Here is an 8,967-nt window from a genome sequence, read left to right as displayed (position 1 = left end):
CATTTGACAAGTGTTATAAACCTTCTTTAAGATATGTCACTCAAGTTACAATCTTGGAGTATGACTCTAAGGATTGTTTTGGAACGAAGTATGACTCATCTTCTTGATTTAACCATTTCAATAATTCATGACTCCTCTCCTTAACCATAAGAATGCACTAAGATGTCCTTAGAGGATCAATTGTGATATGGTTTCATAATCATTAAGATGATCATAAAACATGATACTAAAGTACTCTCCCATCTTTTCAGATTTGAGAAACTTTTATCTTTCTGCCTAATTTGATTCTTCACATTCGTTCTGCCATACATTGAAACTTTTCCAATGTTTCAGAATTATATTTAAACTTGTAAGTATAACCATATTTACTAAACTTTAGTAAATCATGACGAATAGTCTTATCGATCTTTTTGGTGGACTTGATCAGTGCACATGAATGTGTACTCGATCACTTAGTCCTTCACTTCACTCACATATACATGTGAACAAGGAATTAGTCTTAAAATTCCATAGATGAAAATTCTCATTCATCATATAATACAACTTGCATGATTCCAACTTTCTGACCAATTGAAACTTAGGTGACGAGAATCTTTCCTTATTTGGTAAATTTAGACACTACCACAAAAAGAAAGAATCAAATTCATATTTCCAATATTGCTAGAAACATACAAACATCAATTTTTCATAAATGCCATTGCAAAGAGATAAAATAAAATAAAACAAATTTTTATTTATTTATAAAATGCGGAAAAAACTTTTTCCTTACAATGCAACTTTAAATGAAAACTATGCTATTACATATTTCCTAGCAATCTATCATAACTCCTAAGCAGCAACTCAAAAATACGATCTTCGAACCATGCGATTGAAATCCATCTTCGCGATCAGATTCAACATACTCTTCCTTTAAGTTTCCTTCCCTTTGCTTGACCCGGCCAAACATCAAAATGCAACCTAGGCACATCATGTATTAAGAGTCAACAATTAGAAACTTAACAGAGTTAGATAGTGTACTTACCTGAAGCAGAGTCAAACTTTTTGATTCTTCCTTCTCTCAGATCTTTCAGGTAGTCAGGGCAACTTCGCAACCAATGCCCCTTCTCTTTACAATACAAACATATAGACTCTTTGGTAATGGTACACGGGACTATCACAGACTTAGCCTTTCCCTTTACCTTTTGGTCAAACGGGTTGACTAAGGCCGATCCCTTTCTATTGGGAAGAGAAAGCTTTTCTGGACTTCCAATGTCACCATTGTCAATGTCCATGGAAGTTTGAGAAGTAGATATTCCACCCAATTTTACTTTTCCAGTGCGCCAAAACATTTCTGATTCAACAGCAACAAGCAAATAAGTAAGTTCAATAAGGGTCATGTCGTGGTCTGTCACATAGTAGTTCTTAATGAACTCACTATACGAATCAGGAAGTGATTGAAGAACCCAGTTGACAGCCAACTTCCTTGAGACTTCGGCACCCAACACTCTCAGCCTGTCGATATGTGACTTTATCTTTAAGACGTGAGAACACACATGCATTCCATCTTCATGTTTCATTGCAAGTAGGGCTTGAGTGACCTTGAATTTTTCAAGTGTTTGAGCTTGTGAGTCAGGGAGAATAATTGGAGGAGATGGAGGAAGAGAAGTATGATATCCATGATCCAATCGCGGGACATCATCTTCATTAGGAAATCTTGTTCCAAGAGATTTGGGAAGATCATAGTTGTCTGATCTAGACATCTACAATGAGAGAAATTCAAGTTAGTTGATTTAAGTCCTTAATAGAACACCCAATATGAAATATTAAGGCTAGGACCCAACACAATATTTTATAACTTGGAAGAGGGATGTCGTAATCCAAGCTACAAAATATTTGAAGGTAGGCGAATGACGATTCACCAATTTCCACCATGAAAAACGAAATGAGAATTAGGTTTTAATTGGATTGAAACTCCTAGATCTTTTGAGATTCATTGAACTTTTCAATGACATGTTTAAATCTCGATTGTGCCCTCTCAAGTTTGTGACTAACCGTTCGGCTAACGACCCTCCACTAGTCAAGGAAGCGGTGGGTGAGAGTGGACACCCATTAAACTACCATTTTATAGGCAGTAACCTTATACCGCCCTTATAGACCGGCTTCGTGAATGAGGCCTACTAACGGTAAGACCGACTTTGTTCTTATACATATATATATTATTAACTTATAATACTATAAAGTATAAGGGTTGAATTTTAACTTTTAAAACTCTAAGGTTTGGAATTAAAGTTTTCTAAAGTGACTTTACAATTTCCAAAACTTGAGGGCAAGTTTTGAAACTATTCAAGACTTGTCAACTTCATAACTTATGAGTTTAATGGTCTATTAAAGTGAAGACTCTTCATTTTATGTAACCTATGGTTCTTTAATGACTCTTTAAAGAAATGACTTTTGGTAATCCATATCTCGAGGACAAATTATGGACTCCATCAATAACATTTAGATCAAGAATTACTTCATCAAACAATTTGCAAATAATTCCTATGATCTACCAAAACTCATAAGCATGAACATTCATATCAACAATTTCAAGAATCATATAAACACATATAAAACTTTTAATTTTGATAATAACTATTGAAAATGGATTAACATAATCATTACCACATCAAAAACAGGTTATATAAGTCCAAAACAGTTTAGGGAAATGATTCTAGTCCATTTCCAACAGCAAAACTCGAAAATCTGCACACAGGGGTTCCTACTCGCCGAGTGCAAGAACCTACTCGACGAGTAGGATGCATTATGGACTCGGCGAGTCCCCCCATGGACTCGGCGAGTCCACTGAACAGTGGACAAAAAACTCAATTTTTTTAGGCAGTTTGCATCAAATATCAAGAAAACAAGCCTAGTCTCTGATACCACTGATGGGTTTTGAGCATGCTAACACTCCTATGGTGTACATGCAACCCTAGAAACCTTGGATCTATGTTTTCTCTAATATTCATGCAAGTTTGATTTGTCCAAGGTTCTCATTCTAACTAGCATGGCATGGGGTACTTGTAATATAAAACAAGTAGAATGACATACCTTTCTAGTAGCTTGGATTCCTTAAGACCTTGTGAGCCTAGCACCCCAAATATGATGCCTCAAATGTTTCACACAACACCACAACTCTTAGAATAACTTGAGAGAATAACACTTTCACTCAAAATCGGCTAGCCCTCTTGTTCTTGTCTTAGTCGCTGATTTTGCTCCATATGAGGTTGCTTATATAGTGTGTCACATGTAGGGTTACACCATGTAAACGTTAATGTGCATGGCTTTTCATTTCCCCCATGATCCATGGGTTTTAACCTCCATGGAGCATCCATGGAGCACCCAATGGGTCCTAGCCCAATCTAGTGAATCATGGACCATAAGCCCACTATATAAGAATGAATGATTTACAAATCAATCCTCATATATTTAATTAGTCTCCTTTTGATCACAAATTAATTCCAAATTAATTCTTGATCAATACTAATTAAATAATACGATTTCATATTAATATATTAGAACTTATAATATATTAACAAACCATAAGTGTCCTTTTCTCATTTTGTCTATCCAATTGTTATGATGCCATGCAACCCAAATGGACCATGCCAAATCGGGTCAAGTACATACTAAATATAGTTATGGACTTAGACACCTTATCCAACCGTCTGGTCATAGGGCCCCGCCCGGTCATCGGGCTGAGCTCGGAAAGCACATAAACACATACACATGTAATATACACAGCATACAGATAGTCTCCGGGATTCGCCCGACATCGGACCTTAGTCCAATAACATATAAACATAGTTACATGCAAGAGTCACAAAGACAGCTAGCATTCTATCAGCATAACATAAACATGGGCCGACATTGGTACCTTCGACCCGCTAAACCCGGTAAGAAAACTCACCTCGAATGTTGAATGAACACTGGATAGATCCCGGCCTCGGAAATTAGTTCTACTCAACCCCTAAACAGAAACAATCCCTTAGTACCAATCAATATTTCAAAACCCCTTAAAGGTCAAACTTGGTCAAAGTCAAAGTCAAAGTCAATGTTCTGAGTTGACTCAACTCTCCGATTTGTTCTTCAACTCACCGAGTTTCCTCATTAATCAACAGAATTGCGAAAAGTCGATTCAACTCACCGAGTTCACCCATGAAGTCGCCGAGTTTCCCCCATAGCCAACTGAATCGGGAAAAGTCGATCCAACTCGCCGAGTTCACCTATGAACTCACTGAGTTCTTCAGGTTACACACCTCTTAATCCATTAAGTCGCCATTCTCGAAACTAAAAGGTCCATTATGTCGCCATTCTAGAAATGAGGCGTTACATCATGTTTTTTCGGTCCTTTCGGGTTAATAACCGAACTGAAACCCGTATACCCGAACTCAACTGGTCCCATATTAGTATATTCGGTCCGGGTTTTGGTTACAAGTTTTCATCCAATTCGGGTTTCGGGTTATTTGGGTTTGGTTCTGACCTGAATAACATCCCTAGTTTTTTATGTTTGGCAATGATCAAAGACGTAAAAAAACATAAGGATTGTCCGAGGTAAAAACATTAACGACCAAACATGCATATTATCCCAAACTACATGGATCATTTGTATAATTTACTTAATTCTAAATTGAAAAACAAAGAATATAGGTACTATCAGTTATGAGATGTTTTTCTTTAACGGGAAACACATATATACTCTCTAAGTCCTTTCGGTATACCGAGCACGAGGCTCATCGTGGTCGACATAGCCACGGACAACGGTCGTGTACATTATCCCGATCCTCCGTGGTTGCTCGTTGTCGTGGAGGATTATGGTCACCACCACATTTGACCACGACTCTTCCTTTCTGCCTTATTTCTCCTTCTCTGTCTTCTTTCTCGCTTTGACTGTGACATCCGTCAAATTTGGTCAACAAAAGTCAATTGTGCGTATATTAGGTCAAAAAGGCGAAATGTGATTTTCGTAACATCCCTAATGTATTATCGAATATTATAATGCTACGCACGCTATTTTGAAATCCATTATCGAATAAACGCTTTTATTGCGATCAGTAACCTACGGTAATGTAGTAATTCGATAAAACACACAAATATTACCGGGAATTGGGTAATGTTCATAACACGAGGTTTACTTGTTCACAAATCCATAAGCACGTTTTAAACATCATATGACCTAGTATTTAGGTGATACTCCGATGGATTATTCTGGAAAAGGTCATACATCAAGAAAACGAAATGTTATCACGTTTAACGCTCACATTTTATACAACGAATTTGAGAAAACCAATTTAAGTATAAGGTGTTAATATTACTGTTAATAATATTAAATAACAATATTTTTATTGGTTATTAAATCTTACCAATTTCTCAAATCCCACCACACTTTTATAAAAATGGCAAACTTTTATAAAAAGGGCTAGGTTTTTATAAAAACTATATGAAACAAATTATGTCTCTTCTCTCCCAACATATCTCCCCATATCCAACATCATCATATCATTTATATAATAAAGAAATCAAGAAACCATACCAAGAATATAATAATCAAAATGCCTTACTTGATTATTTTAATCAAAGGACCTTACATGAAAAAAAAAATGGAGAAAGCTTACCCTAAATTAAATATTCACAACACTTTACCTCTTCCCTTTCCCATGCAAACCACCACCACTCTTCTCTCTCCATCTCCTTCTATAAATTCGGCCAAGAGTACTACCTCCCCACCATTTCATCTTCAATCTCACTTCTGTACTCTCTAAACTCTCCAAGAATTCTCTAGTTGATTCAAGGCTTTTGACAAGTGTTTTTGCAAGTCTTTTGGTAAGTGTTCCTCCTAATTTTCCAGATTCACCACCATCCATCATCATCTTTTGGTTATTTTTACTCATAATCTTGAATCAAAAACCCTAAGAAAGATCTTGAAGTTCAAGGAGGTGTTGTCTTCCAAAGCTTGATTCCTACTTCATCTTTCTCACCATTTCTTGTCATATTCTAGGGAAAACACAAAAGGTGAGTTCATACCCTCTTTTCTACTAGTTTTCACTCATTTTACACTTCCAGGGGAGGCTACATGCCATGCAAACAAAATACATTTTGGACAATAACTTTACACAAAGGTCCTAGATCTAATATATGTTGGATAAAACGTCTAACATTTGGGTAATACTATTACATGCATGTTTATGTTCTTTTATGAAGATATATACATATATTCATGTTTTCAAAGAAAGCACACAAGTCTTATTCTTTCATATGCACAAGTTTCTCATATTAGAGCTATTATATGGTGGATAATATATTATCCATTAAATAATATTATTACACAATGGATAAACACAAACTAACATTTTTACCAAAAGTCTAGTTTTGAAAGATTAAAACTTTGTGTTTACACATTGGATAAAACCATTACCCCTTGGATAATACCATTATCCATTGGGTAATACTATTATACACTATATAAATACTATGGAAAAGATATATTTACACTTACAAGGGTTTTCATTACACAAAACGTAAGCTTGTTAAAACAATTATGTGAGACAAAGTCTTCACGGTACCTACCAGAGTACACACTAAAGTCCTGAATTATAACCAAAATCTCATTAAGAGAGCGTGATACTTGTGTATAGATCTATACGGGACAGACAATCCCACACCTAAGCTGCTAGCTACAGCTAGACCGGCAGGTCTGGGTGACAAATGTCTAACATTCTGATGCCTGAAGAACGTTGTAGTAGGCCAACTTCTGTTTTAGCATTGTTGTAATAACTCACATGGGAAATCAACGATACATTTAGTTTACGGGGTAACATGCGTTCAAATGGTTTTATATAAGAATAAAACTACGTAATACTACTTTAAGTATAGAAATACTTATACATTTTTGGTCTTAGGGTTTTTAAGACTACAACTCATTTTAAAGGAAATATTGGATTTTCTGGGAACAAACACTACATTTTTAAGTATGGTTATTTACTTATACACTACATTTATAAGTATGGTTATTTACTTATACACGACATTTATAAGTATGGTTATTTACTTATACACAACATTTATAAGTATGGTTATTTACTTATATACAACATTTATAAGTATGGTTATTTAGTTATATACAATATTTATAAGTATAGTTATTTACTTATATACTACATTTACAAGTATGGTTATTTACTTATACACTCGATTTTTGGATAATAAAAATCACATGACAAGTCACACTTTTTATAAGTTTAGAAGTTATGGGAGTTTTTATTTTATAAATGCTTTTGAATATATACAACAACATACATTCTTCTTTTACGTTGAAGGCGTACAAATACAAAACATTTTACAAGGATACAATTTTTACACAAGGAAAAATATCGGATTTTTCTACAACTGAACTCTTATGAACTCACCAACTTTATGTTGACTTTTAAAATGACATGTAATCTCAGGAAACAATTAAGCTCGGGTTAGTGGAGCTACTTTTGAAGACAAGACACCAAATATCATTACGAGAACTACTTTATTTGATAACATGCCAACCTTGCAATGTATTTTGATACTAAGTAACATTTGGGTCATGTAACTGATATAATCATATGATATGATGGGTGTTTATGTACTTGTGTTTCAATGTATACAATTATTGTGATACTATGATCATCGTTCCACCCCTGGACGTTTCCGCCATCCGGTTTGGGGGTGTGACATCGACCACGATCTTCTCTCGTGCATACCATCTCGATTAAAAGGGGAAGAGTTGTGGTGGTGATGTGGAGGTGGATTTCTGGACCAACATTCTAGATTCCATACTGAAATTTTGGATTTCGAAAAAACAAAACAAAACAAAAAAAAAACTTTGAAATTTCAAGAACAAGACCGAAATCCGATGAATAATTTCGAAATTTTGAGAAAAAAATTTGTTTTTTACTTAAATCTAAGAAAAAGTTAAACAGATATAGTAATGTAAATTATATATGATATTAGTGCATAAAATATAACATCTCAATTTTCAAGGGAATAAAAATTTCATTTTTAATTAAGTAACACATAGAATAGTTTACCAAAAACATTACCAATGTCAAATCAATTTATAAAACTGTAACAACGTGTCTCAAAACCATATCATCAGTAGTAATAAAAATCAGAGTACAATCCCAAGAAAATCTCATAATGCGGAAATCATGTGTGTGTGTGTCATGTGCCGCTACCGCGCCGGCTCATTCCCCTTCGCTGAAGAGGTACCTGAAACAAAACTGAAAACTGTAAGCACGAAGCTTAGTGAGTTCCCCCATCATACCACACACCATACAATAACATACTGTCAGGCAATTCTGTGGTGCCTGACTACCCAGGTCAAGCCATTCTGGGGTGCTTGACTTACCCAGGTCAAGCCATTCTGGGGTGCTTGACTTACCCGTCGGTCTATTTCGCTCGACTATCGGGGACTATTTCACCCCTACCACTACCATATAACACACATATACTGCCAGGAAATTCTGGGGTGCCTGACTACCCAGGTCAAGCCATTCTGGGGTGCTTGACTTACCCGTCGGTCCTTACGACCGACATACGAGGACTATTTCATCTCCTACCACTACCACATAATATCATAACATAAGCACACTGTCAGGCAGTTATGGGGTGCCCGACCTACCCTTCGGTCCTAATGACCGAACTTGGGGACTATTATCCCCCTACTACCACTATCACATATAACATATCATGCTAGCACATAAACATATCAGGTAGTAGCAAACCTAGATGAATATCACAAAGACAATCATCTAACATACATCTCCTACTAGTGGGTCGGCATTGTGGCCGTAGACCGACCGCTAATGGAAGGTAACTCACTTCAATGTCGCGTAGTGTCTGCACTGATCTCGATGTGGCAATCGACTCTCCTCGACTCCTCAATCCCTACACGACAACTCTTCCAAGTTATCAACTCAT

The sequence above is a fragment of the Lactuca virosa genome, chromosome 4, assembly GCF_052849685.1.
Source record: "Lactuca virosa cultivar CGN04683 chromosome 4, Lactuca_virosa_CGN04683_v6, whole genome shotgun sequence".
NCBI classification, from domain to species: Eukaryota; Viridiplantae; Streptophyta; class Magnoliopsida; order Asterales; family Asteraceae; genus Lactuca; species Lactuca virosa.
The sequence above is the reverse complement of the archived record's forward strand: the minus strand, read 5'-3'. Positions refer to the sequence as shown.